The sequence below is a fragment of the Emydura macquarii genome, unplaced genomic scaffold (genome assembly GCF_026122565.2).
Source record: "Emydura macquarii macquarii isolate MOO-44397 ecotype Brisbane River unplaced genomic scaffold, CSIRO-AGI_Emac_v2 contig_691, whole genome shotgun sequence".
Taxonomy (NCBI): Eukaryota; Metazoa; Chordata; order Testudines; family Chelidae; genus Emydura; species Emydura macquarii.
This window is the reverse complement of record NW_027130828.1, coordinates 1,582,501-1,607,351: the sequence shown is the minus strand read 5'-3', so window position 1 is coordinate 1,607,351 and position 24,851 is coordinate 1,582,501. Positions and strand designations below refer to the sequence as shown.

At 42.2% G+C, this 24,851-nt stretch overlaps 1 protein-coding gene across 3 annotated transcripts in view; it reads left to right on the top strand.

Moving 5' to 3' along the window:
* The window catches only part of PBX3 (PBX homeobox 3), a 151,681-nt gene that overhangs the window by 85,085 nt on the left and 41,745 nt on the right, over positions 1 to 24,851 (top strand). The window lies entirely within an intron of this gene.

The following is a 24,851-nucleotide window of genomic DNA, read 5'->3' as shown; positions in this document are numbered from 1 at the left end:
TTTGTATGGCATATTGTAATTTGACACTTAAGTTGTGCCCTGCATTACCCTGTGTCATAATTGATGGCTAAAGAAAAGCACATGCTATGCTAATCATTTGTTAGAATAGCTTGTTAAATTGCGGTTGCCAATTTAAAATAAACTATGGAATGCTTGTCTGTATTTTAAGGTTTGTAGTACACAGTTTTAAACAGTCATTTTAAAGCTGGTTTTCAGCATTATGTTGCACACACACTATTCTGTCTTTCTATACAAGGTCAGCATGTTCGCTACTTTAATAGCAGACCATCAAGAGCAAAATCAATGTGCTGCATGTTTCTCACTAGTATTATGAGGGATTTTCCCCTTTATAGCACATTTGTGTGCTGATCCCCAGTTCCAGACGACAATATTGATGCCCTGTTAGTGCTGTGCCAAAATGGAGATGGGGATTGATGTTTAAAGTTGTCTGAACTTGCCTTTTTGAGACTTGTGTTCTACGGTTTTATCTCGGCTCCCAAATATAAATAAACCAAGAGAAACGTCCTGCCCTCAGAGCAGAGGATTCACACTAACATGTCGGGTGTTTACAGGAGGGAAGATTTCCTGACTGCAGAATTCAAATCCAGGTCTTTGGTGAGAGGAGGATTCTGAGACTGAATCTAAATAAATCACCATCTCCAGGCTGGTTACACAAAAGAAAGAGTCGTTGTTCATGGAGGAGACACAGGAGCTAGCCAGTTCCCTGGAAAGACACAAGGCATAGGTCCATAAGAATGCTACTGAGTCACGGCGTGGAGCACTCAGCCTCCACTAACATGAATGAAAGGATCACTCTACTGACTACAGGAGGGATAGGTACAGTTCCACAGCTAGGAAATGTTACTTCTGAGGAAGGCTATGATTTAATGTTGGTAGAAGGGTTATTCATTTGTAAGGGATTAAAAATGACTTAAATATAATAAATACCTTTAATTTGTAATCATGGTTAGTGGGGCTGTTTCCTGTCTAAAGCAAACCACTTGATTGGCATGTTCATTTTGATCTGTTCAGTTGTATAGTACAGTAAAAGGGATAGAGGGATTGTTTTCAGTTATTGTATATTCAGTTAAACAAGTAAAGACATGCAGTTGGTGTAGTCTCACTGAGCAGCCAGGGGTCTGTAAGGCTATCCTGTGGCCTGCATCTGACCCCTTGGAAGGGAAGAATTCCTCACATGCTTGCAGAATCAAGTCACTGTTCTGCATAGGAGCTGATTCGGCAGGAACAAACTCCAGCGCTTGGTGGCATGGCTCTAGTGGTAGAAGACCAGCAGCCTCAAATGCTCCCACCAGACTCTGTTATTTGTTGAGACTGTAAATCATTTCAAAGGTTGAAATGTGAGGCACGTCAAGCATAGGTGCAGGAACTAGGAGTGCTGAGGGTGCAGCCGCACCCCGTGGCTTGATGTAGTTTCCATCACGTGCAGAGTTTACAGTTTGGTTCGCTGGCTCTCAGCATCCCACTCTACGCACTGGTGCCAAGTACGTTTGACATTGAAGGATTGTAATAAGAAATGGGAAATGCTGCACTTGGGCTTCGTATTGAATTATCTTCGTCCGACTGTGACAGCCGAGTTCTGTACTTTGGGGGTAGCAGGTGGGGAAGATCAGGTGACGGTTCTCTTTGAAAGCCGAGCATTCGCAGAGCACACTCCTCTCCCCAATGTTCAGTGGCCAGTCTAGCGCTGCTGCAGCTCGAGATGTTGTTCCTTTTGCCCCATCCTGCTATTTCCTTGGCCCATTTGTGACTCCTTGTGAGAGGAGGCCACTTCCTTGAGGCTGGGGCCTTACATTCTAAGAGGGTTTGATTGTAGTGAGCCACCCCCACGGTGACCCATTGCCATCCAGGTTGATTATTCAGTGGGATTAGGGCCATATTTGTTCCCAAGGTTCTCATTTGGGTGGGCCCAGAGAGCTGTCACTTGGACCCTGGATACCACACTGAATTCCACACCACCCTTTCCTTAGCCCAAGAATACCTGCATCAGGCAAAACTTTTTTTCAGACAGTCCCATTTCCCCCCAGTTTTACTGGTAAACTAACAATAGAGCAATTATTGGGATTTCATCACCAATCTCACCATGTCTGATGTTGTTTTGCTTAAAGCCACAGGTGCTGGAGTCATGTAGTTACCTCAGAGTCTCAGTTTTTATTTCAAATAAGAGTCAGATTTTTTCTAGCCATCATGGTTGTGGAGAAAAGCTTGGAAACATGAGAAAGCAAATAAAAAGAATGCTTACTTATCATTGTTAAAACGTTCATGAATGTTAGGGTAATCTCATGATTTTGGGATCTGGAAGCACTGATAATGTCTGGGAATCATAAAAGAACTCCACAGTAGCCTAAAAGTAAAACTCCTGAGGGACACCAGTGGTGAGTGCTTTGAAAATCCTGCACCAAATATATAAAGACCTATGCAAAAAGCCATATGCATCAGTGCCATTGTACAGAACTAAATAACAAAGAGCATAGCAGAACTGTTTGAAAACCTACTTCTACTAGAGACCAGGAAATGCAAGGCAGAGAACTGTCTGGCTCTAAAATAATCCGAGTAAACATTTCCAGTGTGACTGTTCTGGAAAAATGACATGTTATCATTGCAATATTCAGTACAAAGTGAAGATAACTGAGCTGAATCCTGTTTTAATTCTGATGTATCTTAGTGCAGACCTGCTTTCAGCTTTACACGGGGAAAAATGAAGCCAAGTTTGATTGGAAGGTGTAGGGTTAAAATGCAGTTTTATTCCCCCGAAAGGCTGTGTTGTGTATGCAGCTCACTGACCCTTGTGAGAAGTGTGTGTGTTCTGGAGCTGCGCTAGAATAAATCCTAATGGCAGTGAACTTTCTGTAAACACACACACACAAAAGCATTTCCAGCCCGTCTTCCTGAGCAATACCTTTGATTATCCGTAATCAGTCTTAGATTGATTTGTGTGTGTGTGTGTACATCTAACTCGGGGTTCTTAACCATTTTCCAAATCATAGATTTGCATGAATATGTACTTGGAAATAGTGTTCCTATAGGTTCTGGTGATATAAATAATGTATGTGGAGAAGCTCATAAATGTAAGCTTGAATTTTCCTCAGTAGTTTTTGTTCTCAATCACCTTGATGAAACCATCTTGAAGGCGCTCTCCTTTCAGTGGCATTTGGAATGAGTCCCTGACAGCCTGATTTTCCACCCCTGTTGTGATGCTGCTTTCTCTAGTTAATATTCCTCTGTAAGTGTCGTACCAAAGTAAACCAAAAGAGCCCAGCTCATGACACTAAGGCTGCATTTGCATTAATTATGCAGTCAGGGCTGGTGAGAAAATGCTGTCACAGAGAGAGAGGCAGTAAATGAGAACCCTCCAAGTGAGCCTGAATGAAGAGCATTAAGTTCATTTACATGGAGGCAAGAGGAGCCCTTAGATTCAAGTGAGGGAACAATGGCATTTCTCTTGTCTGCTTCCTCTGTGTGACTCACTGAGTTACAGGCAGAGTGTTTGCACCGACAGAAACGACAGCGACGATCCCTTTGGTATTAATAATAATAAAAATAATATCCCACTAATCACAGAGCAGGCACCAGCCAGAACGTTTAAAGAGACCCTGCCCTTATTGGAGCCATGAAATTCCAGCTGCCTGGCCCAGCTGCAGCAGAGAGCGTGCTGGGGAACAGAAGCACCCTCACTGCAGGTGCACCCCAGCACCCACGAGCATGGGGAATTGACTTAGCCTCACCACACCCATCATTATTATCCCCAGTGGGGAAACTGAGGCATGGACTTGTGTCCCCTCCCCCACACTCCAGGGTAGAGCTGGAAATAGGACATGTCTCCCCAGTCCCTGGGCTGGAGGAGGGGCTCATGTCACTGGACCTGCGTGTTGGGGTGAAAGGTGGATGGTTGAAGCTTGTGACATGTCACTGGGGGACAGGAAGACGAAGGGGAGGCAGGGCATGTGACTGTGGCAGTGGGGGAGTGGACTGGTTTGGGGATCCAGCTGGCCGGCCAAGTTCGCTGCGCTTCTGCACGAGGCCGCAGCTCATGCAGCAGTGGGGGTGGGCAGACTGTGTACCTGAGTCCTGCATGGCTTGTGTGCTCTGACCAGTGGAGACGGGAATCCTGATCTGAACATGGTGGCGAGTGGAGGGGAGGCAGTGTCTCCCGAGGAGCTATAGTGATGCCAAGCAAGGCTAAGTAAGACGGCAGCGCAGTGCACTAGGCTCTGTGGCAGCTCAGTAAACAGTCCAGGTATTTCCACTCTGCTTGTATGGTCTGTCCCTTTCCCCTCCCAGCCTGCCTGCCTTGTCTGTTCACATTGTAAGCTCTGCAGGGCATGGACCGTCTAGGGCTCTGTTTGTACGTGCCAGCACCACAGCACCCAGTCGTGACCCACAGGCACTACTATAATGCAAGTAAATAATAATGAGTAGGAGAGACGAGGCAGCTCGTCAGAGGAAGAAATTTATTAGACAGGCCAAGTGTGAAAAAACACTAAGGGTCTCCTCTGACGGTGCTCCAGACAAACCATCTTCCCCATCATCCTCTGCACCAGCTCTGGGCATCCGAAAATAGGCCTACCGGATCCCTGGGTTTCAGAAGGCAATGCTGTGGCACAGAGACCTCACCCAGCATTGTGGTTATCAGCTGCCATTGAGGGAATTGCTCTGGAAGGCCTTCTGGATGATCATCACTTGGACCCTTTGCCTGGAGAGCCAGAGACCATGCAAAGGTGACTGCTAGCTATTGGCTGAGTGCTGTCAGTGTGCAAGGTGCTGCGCACACATACTACTTGGGAAGAAACACTTGCACGTTTTTCTTCTCAGGCCTCCAGATTGCTCATGCTAAAAACCCAGGCAGACCTGCATTTCCTGGCACTGCTGGTGTGTTTACATTGAATCGTCTATCACAGAACACAACCAGGCTGGGCTGGCTGCAGGAGGACAGCGGCCATTGCCACCCACCTCGCCGAGGATTTAAACATTCCTCTGACTGGGGGAGTAGGGAGTGGGCTGTGGAAGAGTCTGTGCCTTTCCTCATATGGATTAAGCTCTGTGTCTGCAAGAGGGCGAGCCGGTTAGCCCAGGATCTTTTCCAGTGGCAGGGGAAGACGGAAAGAGCAGAACCTTTGGGCTGCTTGAAGGTATTTTTCTTCCCAGCAGTGAAATGTCCCAGTTTCTTAGTTGCAGAAGAGTAAAGGAGGAATTAAAAAAAACCAAAAACGTCCAACCTCTCTGTATTTGCCTTAAAATGTTCATAAAAAGACTGATCATTTCCACTGCACAAATGTCAGAATTTCATAGGAAAATTGCTCCTCTCCAAGCCGGGGTGAATGGCCTAAAATGCCTCTTTGCAGCACAAAAAGTGAAACTCCTCATGCAAAAAAAGAAGTAAATTCACTACTGGATGAAATGACAAAATATTGCTCTCGCAGCCCCCAATCCAATTTACAAAGACAGCTTAAAATACCCGGGAGGTTTCTTCAGTTAATATCCCAAGTAGGGGTTTGAAATTATAAATGTAGATATTTCTGGATTATTGTTTTGAGTTAACTTTTATACAAGGATTTGTGTGGCAAGCCAGGTTATGTGGATGGTTTACTACATTATCATATGAAACATCCCAAATTCATGGAAGTCATGTTTGAACTGTAAATAAATGTTTAATTCCCTGCCACCCTCCATGCTGCCCATCACTACCAGATTCTCTTAGCCCACCTTGCTAGTTCAGTATGTGTTTAGAAAAACCAAGTCTCATTTATACAAGCTGTACTGATAGTGTCTGTCCTATGTTGAATTACAATGAGCGTCTGTACTTCAGTTGTATTCATTTACAGCAATCAAGGAAATCTGCAAATCACTCGTGTGTGTGTCTATACAATATATAATATGGAATTAAAGCAAAATCTGTGACCCAGAGACACATGGGAGTACAGCTGTGGACGCTGTTATATATAGCTTAGAAAGGAATGAATAGGAATGTAGATTTAAAATATTACAGATGTGCTCTTTGATCCTTTCATATGTGAGGATTAATCTACCACTAATATATTACAATAAAATAGTTTGGGATCTTTTTTTACATCAAAATGTGGAAATTCCCTTTAAAATTCAAAACTTGTTGTCATCCATATTTATCTTCAGGACTTTCAGACACTTTAAACTACAGTTTCAATTTAAAATGACTTTCTCTTTATTCATATACTGACATCATTTTTCTCAGAATGATTTATACTTCAATAATAGCTTAAATTATCTTTTGCATTCTGTGCTTTGATGTCATGCATACGGTGTCATCACAAGATAAACTTTCACATCTGAGAGTCAATAAATTGTGCATAAGTAGTCTAATGAAAAAAATTGTAAATGACTATAGAAATACATACGGTATAGATATACATATATATTTAACAAAAGACCATGTTCGATCATATGGTGTCATTAGCTTTGACATCACTGGATGTTACCGGTTTACAGTGATATGAATCTTATAATACTATATCATGCTTTTATCCACTAAATAAAAACCTGCCCTATGTTTTATTACAAAGTAGGTGGCCTGAAGGAAAAATATATGTATTCTTTCCTTTTGGAATAAAATATGCATTCGGGCTTCTCATTTCATCTCCAATCTGTGTTATTCCTTAAAAATGCAGAACTGCCTGAAGTCCTCTTTAATATTTAATTCAACAACTTTTTAATCTGTCATTATGCTGTGATGAAGTAAGCATCAAGTGTCGCTGAAAAAGATTAAATTATACTTGGAAATAGGAATTGAAATGATTTAGGGTTGGAGGCTGAATATTTGCTTTGCACAAGTAATAATAATAGTAGCTTGGGTGAAGAAGGGGTTTGGATCTGGCTCTAATGCCTCTGCTGAGCCCCGCTCCCCTGTGGCTGCCCCTTGATTTACTCTGGCACTGCTGAGCTTTGTTTGATTTAAATGGAGGTAGGAAGTGGAATTTCCACACTACAATACATTAATTACTCTCCGCTACTTCTTTACACTGATTTTCCTTTTCTCTGTAAACATCATAAACTCTGATGCAGACAACCCAAAGAATAGCCACTCTGAGCAACCCTATAATGTCTTGTTAACAAGCTTATCTTAAAATGGAAAACGCAGGAATAATTAATATCTACCTCTGGAAGAATGGATGATGTGGAGCAGTGGAACACTTGTTCCTGTCCATTCATGAGGGATGCCCCCATATAACAAAGGAACTTGTGCCAACCTCATCTCATGGTTTAACTTACCACTTTGCTCTCCCTACTCTTTCTCCTGTCCTGTTTGAATTTTTGTGCTTGGATTCCTCAAGAAAGGAAAGTGCATTTCATGGAAACTGGATACCTTTAGAGACTGGGTTCAAATTCTGCCTCATATTACAAGTGAAAACAACTGTGGTTGTGGTCCCATCTCAATCCCTGTTTGTGCGGGTCACAAATCACAAGCCTGTTTTGGCGCTTGCTGGGTTGATTGTAATTCTTCTCACGAACATTCCGATGCGGGTGCAATAGGCTGCTGTATGGCAGGGTACAGGGGCAGGACTGAGGCTGTGCATCTGCCACTGAGGAGATGGGTGAGGCAATTCCGCAGAGGACCAAGCCACTCCAGGCCTCCTTCCAGGGGTAGCTTTCTGAGCATCACGTTGCTATTGCTTACAGGTGATATTCATCCCTGTGCACAGAACCAGCACAGGGGATATCAGAATAGCCAACCTCAAGAGATCAAAAATCCTGAGTCAGGGCCCCACCAAATCAGGAGATTTAAAAAGCAACAGCAAATCGTGTTTTGCAAATTTTTGGTTTGTCTTTTGATTTTAACTCCCCTCATGTGGCAAAATGTTCCAGTTTTCTTTCAGTAAAGCTGCAATGATCTTTACATGTCTGATTGTCTTTAGAGCATCAGCCACCCTGCTATCTGCCAGAAAACACCCTACCACAAGCAGAGCTTTCCAGAAACTCTGCTCTGGCTTTTGCTGGTGTACTTCTGGTTTACATGGAAGGTATACACATCCTGTTCTGGCTCCCGAGGGGCTGCAGTCCCGAGCCCGGACCTGAATAGGCAATGGGCACGGATTTGAAGACTGAGGCTTGAACTGGTCAGATTTCAGGCAAACCAGACTGGCTGATTTAAGCCAGAGTTTGACCTGACCACACAATCTACTTGGATGAAGTAATTGTGTTCATAATCCTATTTGAAATTATTCTACCTTTTCTGTATAAATTAGAGAGTATGTGTATATATATTTACCCAACTTATTATAACTACAGTAAATCGTTTACTAATATTTCTATACAGATCAGTGCTATCTAATTATAATTCTATTTGTGCAAATAGCTTCAGATATTTAATCACATATTTGATTTTATTGGCCCTGCCGTCCCCGCACCTCCATTATTCCTGATACCCAGATGTGGTTTCCCCTGAATCTCCTTTTCCATATCACTCCGTTGCTCCAGTCATGTGCTTCTTTGTGCTCAGCCATGGATTCTACCTGAAGGTTAGGGCTATGGCCTCTGTCCTGCAGCTGCTCGCAGACCTGAGCGCTTGGTCCCAAATGCTCAAAATCCTGGCAACTCGGGAACTTTTTGCACTATTGCGAGAGCTCCTGTTATAGGCTCAAAAAGTATGTGATTAATGATGAATGTGGGAGAGCCGGCAACCCTGTTTTGTACCACTCATGCCGCTTGGGGCTTTAAGTGGGCTGGCGTGCTGCATAGACCTTGTGCTGGCCGTGGGCAAAGGGCTGAATTTCATGCAACAGCCAGGGTACTTTTCTGTGGGTCTAGAAAGAGGTATAACTCCTCACGAGTGAGCAAACATGATGTGCAATGCGGTGCAGCCAGGCACCCTTTCACCTCTTCTGACTGTACATTTTGAGTCATTTCATATTTGAATGTAATTCCTTTCCAACTGGCATTATTATTTGATTGCGATGAATTACCTTTTTAAAAAATCATAAATATAAATTCACTTGCTTGATCCTGCAAATTATTTATGATGTAGTGGTATGGAGATCAGTGTTTCAATAATAGTTCAGTGTTTGCCCACCCAATGGTGTTCTCATTAAGATCCGCATTTGTCACCAACCTGCCTTTTCAGCTTGTGCGGGAGACAAGTTACCGCCCCTAACCCCACTATGCTTGTAGGGTAAAGTAAATGCATGTCTTTGTAGAAGAATAAATAAAAAGAGCAAGCTGAGTCAATAAGCGGGTTCAATTCATGCCTACAGCAATGGCGGACAGCTCATTTTGTAGATGTGGGTGTTTTGTTTACATTTATAATGCAGCTTTATTTAATGCTGACAGATATAGCTTGTGGCAAATGATAGTCAGAATGTATGAGCAGTCATAATGCTTCTGTCTTCTTATAGTGTACTGCTGAAAATAAGCAGTTCACCTCTGTTTTTATTGAGGAAAGGATATGAGACAGCTATAGCTTCGTGAGGCTATTTATTGAGTTGTTTTACTAGCTGTGAACATGCCGCTTTATAGCAGTTGTGAAAATGGACTTTGCTAGTGTGTGGGAAAGGAAATAACATTGCAGTATACAAGGGTAGTAAAAAAAATCTCGATAAATAATTTTTCAGACTGAAGAATATTCTCATTTAAACAGGCTGAAAGTCTGGTGATTTTTGTCAGATGCCAGCTTTTCCGGAAATGGCACCAAATTACAATTACTATTGCAAATACTATTGCAAATACTATGCCTTTTTCATGTTTTTAAATGATTTAAAATAAACTCTTCTGAGTAGAACTGAACAAAAGCTTCATAGGGACAGTTTGTGGTTGTTGCTGAGAATTTCTTATATTTACAAACCCATCAATATTGAATAGCGCTGTGTGACCTTTGGGACCCAGGAACATGAATTAAGTGTCTGCCTTTTGGGCAAAGCTTGCAGAATGCAGGTTTAATTTGGATTGACATGGCTTTATGCTGTATGTTGATGTATAGGCCATGCATAGCTTCCAAGTGAGGAATCCTCACATTTGATGATGATGTAGAAGAGCTGTCTTTGTGTCCTATTTATAATGTAAGGAACAGAGGATTCAGTGACATAAATAAGGCACAGAGTTCAGTTAACTTTATAAATAGCCTCACCTAACGCTAGGAATGCACAACACAGACTATTGCAGAGGGAAGCAGCTCGAACCTGCTGTAGCATCAGTATTTCTGTTTCAATGGTTCACATGTAGTTTCACCAGGCACTAATTAAAAAGGGCTTTTTTAAGTGCGAAAACTGCCTTTTCAAAGCAATTTAGCCCTAGCCCTGCAATCAGATCTGCCAGCAGGACCTCCTAGTACTAGCCAGTCCAATGGCAGGATCAAGGCCATTCCTTTCCAAAGTGAATGAAGCTAAACTGAAATAAGGCCACTTAAATTCTGAGTAACAGTGATTTAATATGGTCTAGCCAATCCACTTCAAATTCACACCTTTAGTTAGTTTGGATTAATTTTCCTGAACGTCCCCTTGTATACAAGCCCCAAGTCTCCTCCTCCTCCTCCTCCATCTCTTAATAGCTCAGGTCCCTAGTCAAAGGGACTCTCTTGCAGAAGTAAAGTTACTCACGTGTGCAAGTGTTTGCCTGGGTCTGCTTAATGCTGTTCATAACTAGTAATTTATTTGCTGCTATATAATTGCTAAGTTTATGGGGCTCTGAATCTTAAAGACACAGCATACGCTATTACGGATTAGGTCGGATTGGAAGATTTTATTGCATTTTCTGTTTTTATTCACACATTCAGCAGCAGCAGCAAGGGGCACAAATCATTTTCATGCATACAAAAATAATTTAGAAAATGGCATGAGTCTCAGCAGGTAAGGCCTTTTGTTTCTTCCATGTCTATGTACAAATTCCTAGGGAACACTGAATATTAAATTGAAATAACCTTCCCTTATTATTATAGAGCTAAAGATTCAATTTAATTCTCTCCAGATAAGGATTTTCTGGACACAATTGGCAATTGCTTGTCCTGTAAATACAGTTCAGACTACAAACACCAGCTCACGTTTACCCACCTTTGGAAAGGTGCTGCTGGCTGTGTGTTGATGTGCGTTTGGCTTTTTGGATGTAGACATTTTCCTTCTCATTCTCATTAGGTTTATGGATTGCAGGAGTGCTGTAAAATGTCCCTCTACCCCCCTTAACTGGACAGAGAAATGGGTTAATCTCTCCATAGAGCCATTTCTTTACCTCACATATTTTCACATCCCCAGTAACCAAAGAAAGAGATACAGAGCCCAGTGTCTGTAGATTATGGGCTCTGTGTGTCCCATACACCTATTGCACAGAGGGGCTAAGATTAAAAATGTACAGTGAGAATATCAGTGATGGGTTCACAGTGTCTGGATTTTGTCACGTCTGGTGAACAAGGTGGCTGGCTCTTTAAATTGCATTAAAACAATTCAGTTTTAATTTTAGCCCTTTAGCCTTTCAGGATTCACCAGAGATTCTTGGTTTCTGCATAGGGTAGTGCAAGCACCTAAACAACTGCCCTCTTCCCTTGATAAGAAGATACCTTGAAATTTCTAATGTGTGGCTGTAATTAGCCAAGTTATAATATTTTATTCATTTAAACTAAGAAATTAGTCTCATTTTTATGAAAATAAATATATAGTCTTGCTATTTTAATAAGCTTGTCTCCACTGTGTTTAAGTAATAATCATTTATTGTTTAAATACAGTTGAGGCAGTAACAAAATGCTGTCAAGAGCCATCACACTCATTAACCTGCCAGCTAATTAGCCTCCTCCTGCCTGATTGCTGACAACTTCTTCAATCTGAACCTATTGCTGTTGTGTCAGCACTGAAGCACCAAGCGAAGTGGAGGAGGGCTCCATTAGATGTTTGTGAACAAAGTCTATGCATTAAAGGTTTGTTTTCTGCACTCCAACAAATGTTACAGCATTAATATTCTCAGCTATAATTAAATTGGCAACTCTTAATTACCGTAATTAGTACATTAACCATTTCCTGCTTAGCTTCAGTCTCTGGCTGAGCTCAAGGGATGCAAAATGAAAGTCACTGAACACAATTTTTGCTCCCCCTTTTTCACCCTGTCCATGTGAAGAGGGCAGCCCCTCTCCTTCTGTTTGCCTTGGTCTGGGAGATGGAAGAGAAAACACAAGTCAGTTGGTACCAAAGATATTAAATTCAACATTATTGAAACAGATATGGAAAATGTAATGAATTGAAATGTGCTCATTGTCTGAAGCTATCTGTGGTGAACATTTAACTGACTGTGCACGATTAACCTTTCTAAGGGCTTATTCTTGCAGACATTTACCCAGAGGAGTAAGTGTCTTTACCTGAGTTATTCAAGGAAAGCCAGCGGAGCTCTGCAGGTGAGTACAGTTGCTGATGTATGTAAGTGTCTGCAGGATTGGGCCCTTAAGACGGTGTGTTCCAAATGCAAAAGACATTTTTTTGGTCAAGAAAATGTTTTGATCAAAAAATTTCAACCAGCTCTAGTAAGAATACTGCACAGTCCCCAGACCTCAGCACACTAGCCATACAAGACTGTCATAGAGCACAAGTGAAACGAGTTTCATGGTCTCAGTTTATGCCTTTTGATCTTCTCTCCACATGACAAAATCAGCCTGTGAGTGGTCACAATTTGCATTAGCAGCTAAGCATTTCTGATGCCCTAACAACGGCGCTCAGCTGAGTACATGTCCCTTTGTGCCATCGAAAATCAACTGCAAGACTTGATGGACAAAGGTCTTGGCTCAGACGATCTCTAAGTAATCCCAGTTTCTTTGTGCACAGTGGTCAAGAAGGGAAACAGAGACTGTGAAGATGGGAAGTAAGGGCAGGCTGTGCTGTGTGGCTGTGCTCATGTCACAGTCAGAGTGGAACATGGGGATTGGGACATCACGAGAGAATGGGATTTTTGTCATACTGACCATAGTCTAGCAGCAGTAGTATTAGCAAAGGAAAAAGGAGCTGGAACAAGAAGGCATTGGTGCTTGGTACCACAGCATGCAAGATCAGGTCACCCATGCATGCTTCAGTTTTCTAGTCAAGCATATGTAGGATCTCTTCCACCCCTTCTGTAGACTGGAGGAGAGTCTTGTCACATGCAAATTTTCCCTCTTAACAACACAGTGGAATCAGCCTTACCCAGGATGTGAATGCCCTTCAGGCAGGACTCTGTGTGCTACATCTGATTTTTCTGAAAGAATACTTAGTGGTTTCCACCTATTGATTTCAAACCACTTTACAGAACTGGGTAAGGATAATTAGCCTCATCATGCATGTGGAGAAACCAAGGCACAGTTTTTAAGCAACTAGTTCAAAATCACGCAGCAATTTTGGATAGAGTCAGGTACATGCCCTGCATCACATCATTCAGTCAGGCTCTTGTCTGAGAAGCTTAAACCAAGTTTTATTAATTCTAATATTTAAACTGAATATCTTTGAAATGTACTCAGATGTGCAAAGCAAGATCGGAGCTGGTTAGTGTTTAAAATGACTGGTCAGTCAAGGGCTGGTAGCAGTTTCAAGCTAACATGGGAGACAAAAGGGTCAAATAAGTTCCTAAGATCAATGGTAACTACCAGGATGGAAAGTGAATTACCCTAAGCATTGTCTGACTAATCTCAGTGCAGCTTCACATGATGATGTGCATTTCTGAGAATACAGCACATTATTTAAAGCAAACATCCTCTGTTTGAATCCTAGTCACTCTCTTTATCAGATGCTGAAGAGAGTCTTTCCCACTGTCTGCTAAGGTGTCTACAAATTAATTCCCTCTTTCCATGAGAATACTGCAGAGAGCAGGGCAACACTGCCTGGGTATTTGTTACATTCAGGCAACAGCTTTTCATGGGCAGTAATTCCCTACTCAAAGGAAAACAAAGGGAAAGAGAAGTGTTATGCTTTAAAAAGAAAAAAAGCTAATAGAAAGGTAATAATTTTGTGTGTATATAGAAAGGGGAGATAACCCAAGGCAAATTTAATTTCAGATTGGGTTTTTGCTTAATGTATTATTCAGACTAGTATTTATGTCACCACTTAGATGTATCCCTGGCAATAAACTGAAAACTTTAAAAACACATTCACTTCTCTTTCGGGGGGATGCTGCAGTGGACTACAGGTTATTGGTTCTGCCTCATCCCACTGCAGGGTTTTAATAAAGGGGGGTGGGGGTTTTTTTGCATCTTTTTAAACATTTTTGCTGCATGACCTGTTTTTGCATTTTTCTGCATCTCTGTTCATCTCATTAGGATGTTCTAAAAAGCCCTGGACCACTTACTGTACAGAGCTTTAGCCTGTGGGTATTTAATAAGGAGCATTCAGTGGAACATTTGCATCTTTTGCTTGGGGTCTGAATAGTGAATTACCTTAAAGATCATTAGAAGCGGTTCTGTATTGTTAAAATCAGGCCACAATATTCTAATGACAGTTTAAAACTTCAGGCATTCTATATAACACAGCTGACCCTAGCATAATTGTATGCAGCACACATGACCCTGGTATAAACTGCTGGTATTTCAGCTTCATTCACAATGCCGCTGCTACAGACAGGTAGCTTTCCACCCAAACACCCAGCCACCTACAGAGTGCAACAGCTACAGCAATAGCAATACGCCTTGTGCTTGTTGTGCACTCTCAAGTGTCTGGCTACTACACAGAACCCAAAGCCTTACAGAAAAGAGCCGAGAAATGGACTTAAGCAAAAAAACATTGACACATCCATCAGTGCATCCAGAGTATGCAGTTTTCGGCTGTCAGGCTGTTCCTGGAATCCACATCCTGAGAGTTGAAAGATTATTTGGGGTCCTGCCTGACAAGCTGGTGACAGCGGAGGGATCTGAGGTTGGGTCCCAAACTCTGTGGGCTGGCAGGGGTGGGGAGTGCAGCTGAGGGACGTTGGTGGGGAGCACTTGTGGTTCTTGGGTGATCCCCTTTGGCCGACTAGAGGAAAGAGCAATGTACAGTCCTTCACATGCAGAGCTATAGGGGCCGAGTGACAACAGTACATTCACATGGCACAAAAACTGTGCGAGATTATAGCTGGTTCTACAAAAACTCCACTGCACGGTAGCCTACACCACTGCTGTCTGAACAGTCACTTGTGCTAAAGAGCCATGGATGGCTTCATGACTAAACTAGACAAGATCAAATGCAAGGACAAACACTGATGAGATACAGTGGCCATATGCAGTATAGCTAACACACTGCATCTCTTCTGCTGAAATATCGGGGTCAGTCCTCTGCACAGAGGTCCAGCAAAAAGGCATAATTGGGACCTCAGTTGTTTCTAGGTCTTGTGCTGGCCTGCCTGCCGAGGGTGAATTTTACCAAATATGTTAGAGCAATGCTGTGGGATCTAACTGGTGTCTAGTCTGCATGCTAGGCCCTCTGCACACTTGCTTCTCTGCACGCTAGCAGCTCTGCACAGGTGTGAATGCGAGATGGTGTGATCTGGTAGAAAGGTCACACTGACAGGAGTTTGGGATTCAATCGTTATGAATGGCACCGCCAGTTGTGAATGATGCAAGTTATCCCAAATGCATATCACATTGTACCTTCATCTGCTTCTGTATGAGATTTTCCAAATAGGATCCTCTCCATTTGGGGTGGTATAGTTTCTTTGGCTATAGAAGAAGCGACATTGTCTTTCAGAAGGAACAAAGAGTTGTGCTAAGTCGATTTTGCAGATTTCTGGTTTTTTATGTGAGGTTTCTTCACATTCTTTGACATCTTTAGAAGTGTATTTAATCAGCCTGTTATACAGTGCTATAGACACACTTTGAGTAAAGCTGGTTTGACACCAGGTGGATGAAACAGCTGTCTGAACAACCCTTCAATCTCTATATCAGTACCTGTCCATCCTTTCTTCAGTTGAGAGGTTGGGATCACTGGTGTGTACTTCTGAGCTGGGTCTGTGTACTTCTAGTCAAGCAGTAACAAACTGTGTGGCCGTTCAATTCTTATGACACAATTTGGAGGAGTTTCCCTCGAAGACTTTCATATCACACTTGCTTTTGAAAATCCAAATGAAGTGCTTCTCTCTGTCTTTATTATAACACAGATACGTTTTGATACCTGTGTTCATTATCTGCTAAGTATGTTCATTAATCAACGTTCCCTATCTGTTCTTCTGTTTTAAATGTGATCATGACACTTTGTGGTTACAGTCTCCTAGCAACTGAACAGCCTCAAACTGACCCTTGTCATTTCAAGGGGGCTGTATCCAGAATGCTTCAAAGACTCTTAATTCTGGAGACAGTTCCTCAAATATAATCAGTCCTTTTCTTTATACAGATTTGATTTCCTAGGAAAAGATTTTATTCCTATAATCTGCTAGTAGCCAATTATTAAAATATGATAGCATTAACCTATCCTCCTAGACTTCAGTGAGACCCAGAGCACAAAAAAGTCCTCCTTCCCAATGCAACAGGCGTTTGTGGTGAGCAGATTAGCTGTTTCTCATTCTGCAGCACTGATGGGGGATTTGGTCTTCTCTGCAATCAATATTTATATAGAACATTATGATTATAAATATTAAAATCCATTTTTGTGGGTGGTGTCATCACATATTTTTCATACCCCTTGTGCCTATCAGCTCAGGTGCCTCACTTAACACAAGTCCAGCTGTACAGGACTTGAAGGGAAAGAAAATGTATAACAAATACACCTCTGACTATAAAACCTATGATTTATTGAAAAGCGATTGTAGAGGTTTCTGGTTCTCATGACCTGTCCCAGCTGGAGACAAGTGGGGCTTCCCAGTCTTCCAGTGGTATAAAAACCTAGTATGTCGCCCTCATGGGTTAAGAGACATCCGGCCTTACACCTGTCACTCGTCCAGGACCCAACACTACCTGACCTGCCCCTCAGACCAGTGGAATTTTGGGAGAGGGAAAAGGAAACATTTATGTAGTGGGTTGTTTCAAAACAAAAAAGAAAAGGCAGCCAGGCAGCTTGAATCTTCTTGGAAGGGAAGTTAGAAGCAAGAAGTATAGCTGCTGGTTTTAAATGAAAGGTGAAGGGGTGTGGGTTCTGTGGAAGTGAAGGGAAGGATAAGTACTTAGTCAGCTTTCCTGCAGACAGAGGGGTTTGTTTATTTATCAAAGGTCCAGAGCAGACCTCTCAGTATCCAGCATGTAAGGGAAGGGTTGCTGAGGCATTTGTTGCATTAGACTTTATACTGTAAATTTAACATAACCCGCCCACCAACAAAACCTTCTCGTGATATTTACTTTCCTAAAAGTATCGAGCTCTCCTCACATTAATCCACTACTCTCGGAAGCCAGGAGTGTCACCTGGGCATCTGTAACCCTGCTCCACTAAACTGACAGAAGAGAGAGACCTTTGCTTTTTTAAAAAGCTGATGTCGTGATCTCATCCTCAGAGTCTAGTTCTTGGTAAGCCATCCTCCTGCTGCAGTCCACAGGCCATTCACCCCGTGGGCTGAAAAGGTGCAAAGTGAGGAAATCAGCCTCGCTTGCCAGTTATCATATCTTCCTGAGGGCTGTCACTTAGAATGCGACTCCCTGGGAATGTCAGCATTTTACAGGGCAGTGATTCATTTTGGTGCACCTGGTGGAATGTCTACGAGATGTTTGTTTCTGTTTTCTTCTCCTTCTGCAGTGTTTCTCCACTGTCAGCCTTCCCCAGCTTGGCACTCTTAGTGTCTCAGCACTGCAGAGAGGCTACCTGATCTGACAGGGCTCTTGTCTAAACAATAAAGCCCTGTGTTGTCTTTTCTTTGCCCTTCTTATAACACTGTCAGGTTAAATGTTATAGAAACCAAACCCCTCTTTGTCTTGAGGAAACTGCTTTATTTGTAGCTCTGAGACAGATTGTTGAGCCTGTACCTTTCCTTGTATAAATAAATACTTAGTCTGGGGTAAGGGGGCTTTGACAGAGCCTTTCACTGAAGAATTACACTGAGGAATCGGATACATTCAGGTGAATCTGGCACTTGGTGAGGTGGCCGTTTTCACAGGCTCTATAAGGTTAGTACTTGAACACCCAGGAATTATCTGGTGATTTGGTGCAGGGGATTGTCTGTGAGTAGGGGAATTTCTCTTTAAAAAATTCAGTGTAACCAGCATTATTTTCTCCTCTGGGATCCCAGACAACGAATGCATAGGCCTGTTCATTAATATTGGTTGTCTTCTGCAGGGAATATCCAGATTTGTCGTGCCAGGTTTTAAATTTTTAATGTATTACCAGTTCTTCCACAGAGCAGTGCTTTTCTTTGTTCTTTTATATACTAATACTGTTTTGTATTCAGGCTTGCTCTTGTCTGATACATCTTAGTATCCCTTATGAAAGCTCTCCCCTTATCAGCAGCTGTTAGATGTGACACAGTCTGTCTTTGTGAGTTTCTGCGAATTCACACTTCCAATTTTCTTTTCAAAAGTAGTGGCTGGTGTTTTAGGCAGTAATTGCTATATGCAAATATGCTGTTGATTTGGTGATGTTTGAGTCCCGGCTTTGCATCTTGGTAATCCAGTAACTGAAGTGTTAATTATCTCACTCTGCATGCACATTCTTGCTGCTAAAGCTTGGGGGAGCTGTTATGTTCACTTCCTATTGGCTAGAAGTGCCTGTGAGCTGATAAAGGAAATACATTGTTGTAACTGGTGTTCTAGCTTGCAACTGTATATTTAATTAATCTTGAAAGAGAGCTATACAGAGCAGGGAGCTGATGGAAAAGAGTTGTCTCTGTTCTTACTGAGTCTACTCTTTAAATCTCTAACCCCTATGAAAAGCATCTCATTGTGTTCATAAATGAAAGCTAAATTTTTGTTGACCAAGTCCAAAAGGGTGCTTTAGTTTTCTGCAGTACACTGCCATGTGGAGTATGACTCCGTTGATGTGTTAGTGGCATGTTAATTTCTGAACATGTTGTGAAGACCCCCTCAGGCATGCTCTATGATGCAACATGTCAAGTTGATCCAGACCAAGTGATTTGCACAAAAGACTAACTCTTAAAAATCACACTTGTAAACATAAATAATTAATGAAAGTATAGTTTTTATGACCCTTTTCCTTTCTAGCAGTGTTAATAAGTTGTTCGTCTTCTATCAGCACCTGGTAAACCCCAGATCTGTCAGTCTCTGTTTTTTCCCAGAGGGTCTGGGAGAAATCTGTTATGCAATAATTTCTCTTTTAGTTTGTTCTATGACATTAGTGTATGTTTTCTGTTGATCTGTGTAGCATGTAATATAATAGATTTGTCTCCTTTTTTATTTATTGCATTAATATTTTCACTCAAACTTGCTGTGTTTTCTTGGGATCCTGTTCTTAAAGCATTTTTGCTGAATTTAGGGGCATTTCTGTAGGGGCAAGTCATCAAAGCAGCAAGTTACTTAAAAATAATTTTAAAAATAGGGTTATATTTTCAAATGCATGTAGGTAAAGTATGCTAGTTTTGCACACAAACCCTGGCTTGGACATCAGGGTGTTTACATGTCTCAGCCTGGCAAAATGCATGTATACTTTGGAAAATTTGACCCAGGCTGTAAATTAGGATTTCCTTCTGCTTGTGAAATAAAACAAAATGTTCAGATGCTGGAGCACAGAAATGTAGAGAGACGGAACATTCTCTAAATACTAATTGTTTGCTGTCCAGCTGATTTTTAAACTATCAGGCATGAAGTGTAATCTTGGAAGGAGTCAAACCAATTATGTATGATAGGTGTGAGTACTAGAGCTGAGATGAGTTGTCGGCCAGGTCCCAGAAAGCAGGCCAGCTGGGGAAAATCAATATGGCAGCCCCCAGCGGTGCTTTTGGGGAAAAGCACCAACGTTTTTAGAATAACTTTTATTTCCACCTATTTGAGTTTTACAGTGGATTTGCTAAACAAGACCACTCTCCATTGAGACCCATTCTACCGGCCGCCTAGCTGGATGAGAGGCCACTGCCCACTCCTCTTCCTGCTCCAGCTGAAGCTCTGTCGCTCTCATTACATGGGTGATGAAGCCAGAATAAAACTTCTCACCCTGGCTCATTGGTGTAACAGGCCTTGGTGAACATCACTTGGCTGAAACTTATTTCATTTCCTAGTGGCAACGTTGGTTGCTATCGGCTGCAGTTTTTCAAGGTTGTTTTGTGCAGTGAGCACAAACATACAGGCTGAGATATAAAGGGGTGTGTGTATGTGTGTGTGTGTTGTTTTTTTGCACCTTTCTGAATGACTTCTGGAGCCGTCCACAGTCATTGGCAGCTGCTGGGACTCCCGCCCCTGGGTGCTCTGGTAGGCAATGAACATCGATGCACTTCCTCATGTCCTGCTCATGTCAGAAAAGGGGCTCTAATGATCATGCTGTTGGTGGCGTCGCTGTGTGGCTGCTCCCTGGACTGCTCCCCCTTTTGGTGTCGACTGGATTATTCACTGTTATTTATGTCGCAGGCACTGTGCTTGGGTCCGTTTCTATCTTTGGCAGTGGAACGGCGACAATCCCGGACGAGGCCCTGCTCGCTCTACGCTGAACGTTCCCTCCTCTTTCCTCAGCCTGCAGCCCTGAAATTCTAATTGAATGCTCATGCAAAGAGGGCTGCAATAAATCTTGTAGTCAGCATTAAATATTGTTTGTTTTAGCTGCCTTGCACTTCATGTTTCCCCTTTTAAAGGGAGAGCCATTACGAAAGGTTAGATTCACCGTTAGTGGTGCTTTAGCTCTCCCTTTTGAATCAGTGAGGTTGCCGTTTTATTGCTCTCTGACTTACACTTCAGTGATGAGAGTAAACTAGCATCAGATTAAAGGTCAGAAAATCCCATCAAAGAGAGGAATATTAGGGGCACAGATAGTTGGAGAGGCAGCACACCACTGGGTATTGACAGGGTGATTCCAGGGTATCAGTCAGCAGAATTATAGCTGCCCAGAGAGTCAGCACAGCTTTAATGAGCCTGTGTGAAGAGGAAGAGGGTGGATTTATGTAGTTCCTCATAATTTTCTGTAGAGACTGTTATTGCAGACATTCTGTAGAGTGTTCTGGTCTTTCATTTCATTCAGAGGTCCTGAAGCTTATCCATCCACAAGATTTTGTTCTGTTAGCTCAAATCAAAGCTGACGTCGCCATGCTCTGCCACCTGAAGTGCCTGCTTTAGGGGTGGGGATGGGCATCCTTCTGGCAAGTTCGAAATCCCATATATTGTTGGCTTACTTGTACAGTCATGATTGGGGTCTCACAGGAAGCATGTTTCATCACCAGACAAGAGGCTAAAAAGCTCAATTCTGTTTTTTTCCCAAAATTTGAGAAACGTGATTTTATAGGGAGCCCTTCAATTATTTCCAGGCTGGGAACTTCGGGTTGTTTGCTGTGCCTATCATCAGTTATTACATTAGTCATTAGTGTGTGTGTATTGGTCGCAGGAGGGGGGGGGGCTCTCTTTCTTGGGCTGGAGCTCAATTAAAAACAAAGGAGACTGTGTAGAGAAGCTGGCACCTGGCACAGCCTTATCAAACCAGAGGGACGGAGGTACATAATAGTTTATAAACTGCCTGAAAGAGGGCGTGGTGAGAGAAAGCTGTATTAGTAGCACTGGTTTCCACTCCGGCCTCTCTCCTTTGTCACATCTGCCAAGTAGCTGATGTAGTGGTTATTCATTTCTGACCAGGTTTACACTGGAGGATCAACAAAATAGTTGCAAACACAATCCAAAACCAAGTCTTCTCTGAAAAATGATCTTCTGGACTCTTCCTGCGTGTCTCGTTCTGCTCAAGCTCTAAGGCTCACATGGTGTTTATACAGCTTTTGTTTACAGCTCACTGGAAATGGCAATTTATGAGCAACTTTACTGATCAATTTAGAATCTGTTCATTTTTATTACTTAGTCTAGATACCCATTTATGTGATTTATTGTTAGGAAACTCTGAATGTTAAAACTTTGATCATATTTTTAAATACGTGTATGTTTTTGCAGTGTTAAATTGGAGGCCTCGTTCGTTTGATTTACCACTTGGAAAACAGGCCGTTTAAGCCTTCCTGCCACACCCTCCACATGCTAAGTGTTTTTTCAGGCACTCCCATTGCTTTAATGGAGCCCAGGGACAGAGCCTCTGCCTCCTTTCTAGGGCTGTTGAATAGATTATGCACCTTACGTTACTCAAAGCATCAAGAAGACAAGACTGTTTTATGGAGCTGTGAAGCCTTAATTGTTAACTGGATATTTATACTAAGATGTCCCCAATACACTTCAAAATAAAATAATGTGGAATATCTCATAATTTCCTGTTTCCATAATGTACCATTCCCCACAAAACCTTTTCAACAGAAAGTGCGGCTATGTCTCTTATAATAGTGCAAATAACATTTTATCTCATGCATGTACTGAGCATACCAGGGACCCTCTTGGTGTGTCACAGCTGTGGAGTAGGACCAGGAATACAGTTCGCTATTACAGAAACGCCTAAGAAGTGGGCATGCCACTCTTGCGGGAGGTAGTGTAATTCCAGAGAGCGCTGTTAATTCATTTGAAAATAAGTGATGACAATTTCTGTATTATGTTTTGAACATTTTATAGGAGAAGGGAAATAAGATGGCTGCAGTCATGGAGGAGGAAATGAGTGCAAAGATAAGTCTGAAATAAATTATCTGGTCTGTGAAGGATTTGTACTGCCATGAGGGATTTATGAATGAAGTTTACTGAAGTCCATAGCTAAGCAAAACTGGTGTTTTTAACTTGCAGTGGGGTGCAATATTTCCTTTCCTCTTGGGGAAGATCAGTACTCAGGGTCTCCATTTGGTGGTTGTGCAATTATAATGAGGAGCGTTCTTCTGTTAATGATGTCAAATCAGATTTCTCTCTTTAAATTCAACAAATTTTTCATGCATATGTAAATATATGCTAAGAAATATGTAGGTAAAAGGACTGAGAAGGCCTTGACCAGGTATAACACAGAAATAGCATTAAGATATGTGTGCATTGTAGAAACAGAATTGTTAAGATAACAGTTTGGAAACTATGCACCGTGGTACAATTACAAGCATGTTTTAAAGGAAAGCTGCTTTGGATTACTGTATTAAGTGTAGGATCTGAGAGACATGTACAGGGAAATCTTTATTAGTACATTTGCAAAAGAGGGAAAGCAATCTTTGCTTTAGGATTGCAAACAACACTGGATCACTAAACTGTAATTAGATTCACCAAAATGATCTCCTCCATAGACCCTTCCTTTCAAAGTCCATGAGTGGAGCTGTAGAGGAACAATGGTTAGGAACTATTGAGTGCTTTACTTCCTCAAGCTCAGCACAAATAAGAGTGACATTTTAGCACTAAGTGCAAGCCAAAAGTAAGCAAGAAAAATAGGACGAATCAAAAGAAGAAAATGGAATCGGAAACACAGAAATCTATAAAAAGTGAGAAAAGAGACAATGCAATAAAATGGCACAAACATAGACATAATTTATAGGGAGAAATAAATGTAACCAACATAAAATCTATAGCAAAGAACTCAATTTATAAAAATACCAGTTATTTCATATTTTCTATAAAAATACAGCACTGTGCTATAAATCTGATAAAAGTTGTAATCACAGGAAAGATTTGTTTCTGTTGTGAACATTTTTGTTTTTATTTCAAGGTTGTAAACTTTCATACTGATGATATTTAGCTTGGACACACAGCAGCTTGAAGGAATGTATATCACTCCATTTTCATGGACACGGTTCTGAGGGATTCTGGAGCTCACTTTTTGCTGCTGGCAATGCATATTGCTAGAGATCTAGATCTGTCTAGTTTAAGATTGTAGCTTGAGACTATTTGCACACAAGGCCATGGGACGCAGAACTAGCTCTGTACATTGGAGTTGCCCATGAAAGCCCGGATTCAGCAGGTTGCTTAAGCACATGTGTAACTTGGAGCACGAGTAGTGCCACTGAAGTCAGGGCTGAATTGTGGCGGATGGGTCTGATCCAAGCCTACAGGAATTAGTGGAAAGACTCTCACTGACTTCAGCGTGCCTTGGATCAGCCCTGTGTGGACACTGGAAAAGGGCAGACGTTGCGCTAAGAAAACCTGTCTTACTACATTGCTTCTCAGACTGCACTCCGGAGAGAGCTGGCTGGTGACATGGGGATCGCTTCTTCACCTTAGTTCAGCTGCTAAGTTTTACTGAAAGAATCTAAAGATGCATGAAATACTTTCTTGAAGTGAGCAGGGAGGGCAGCAGCCGCGCGGTTCCGGTGTGTGAGCAGGAATGGGAGAGCAGGTGACCATGAGACAATCTCTCTGTTAAAATGTGGGCCATGCTATGAGAATATTTCAGATCCCCTGAGTAGAAAGAAGGATTTGTTGGGTCAGAAGTCTAATACTTTCCTTAAAGCAGGGCCTCCTTGTGAAGTGTGATGAAGTTGGCCCATCAAGAACTGTGAAATAAAACGTTCATTGAAAGAGATCAGGAAGGAACAGAAAAGACAAGCGGTCTGAGGCGAGGCAAGGCCAGCAGAGCGTGTGCACTGTGCAGCACTGTGACAGGAGTGCTCACTGCAGGCCAGACCGCAGCCAGCCTTCCAGAAAACAAACCAGCGGGTTACAGGCTCTTGGATAGCCAGCGTGCAGCATTAGCCCATGTGCAGGGTAGCCGGGACCTTCCCTAACAGGAGAGGGAATAAACGTGCCCTGGTGAGCAGTCAGCCAGGAGCGGGATGCAGATGTGAAACAGAAATGAAATAAAATGGGGGGAGGGGAGAGGTGCTGAGTTTAAAAAAATCTCTTCATGCTTAAAGAAAAAGGGGAATTGAGAAAAAGAAATATTGCAGGAATAAGTGTGGGACAAGAAAACCTGGTCAAGAGAAGACCTGGGAAATGGAGAGCAGGAAATGGTTAATTGGCAGTATAGCAATCCAAAGGGCCTTTCCCATCACTGAGAGAGGAG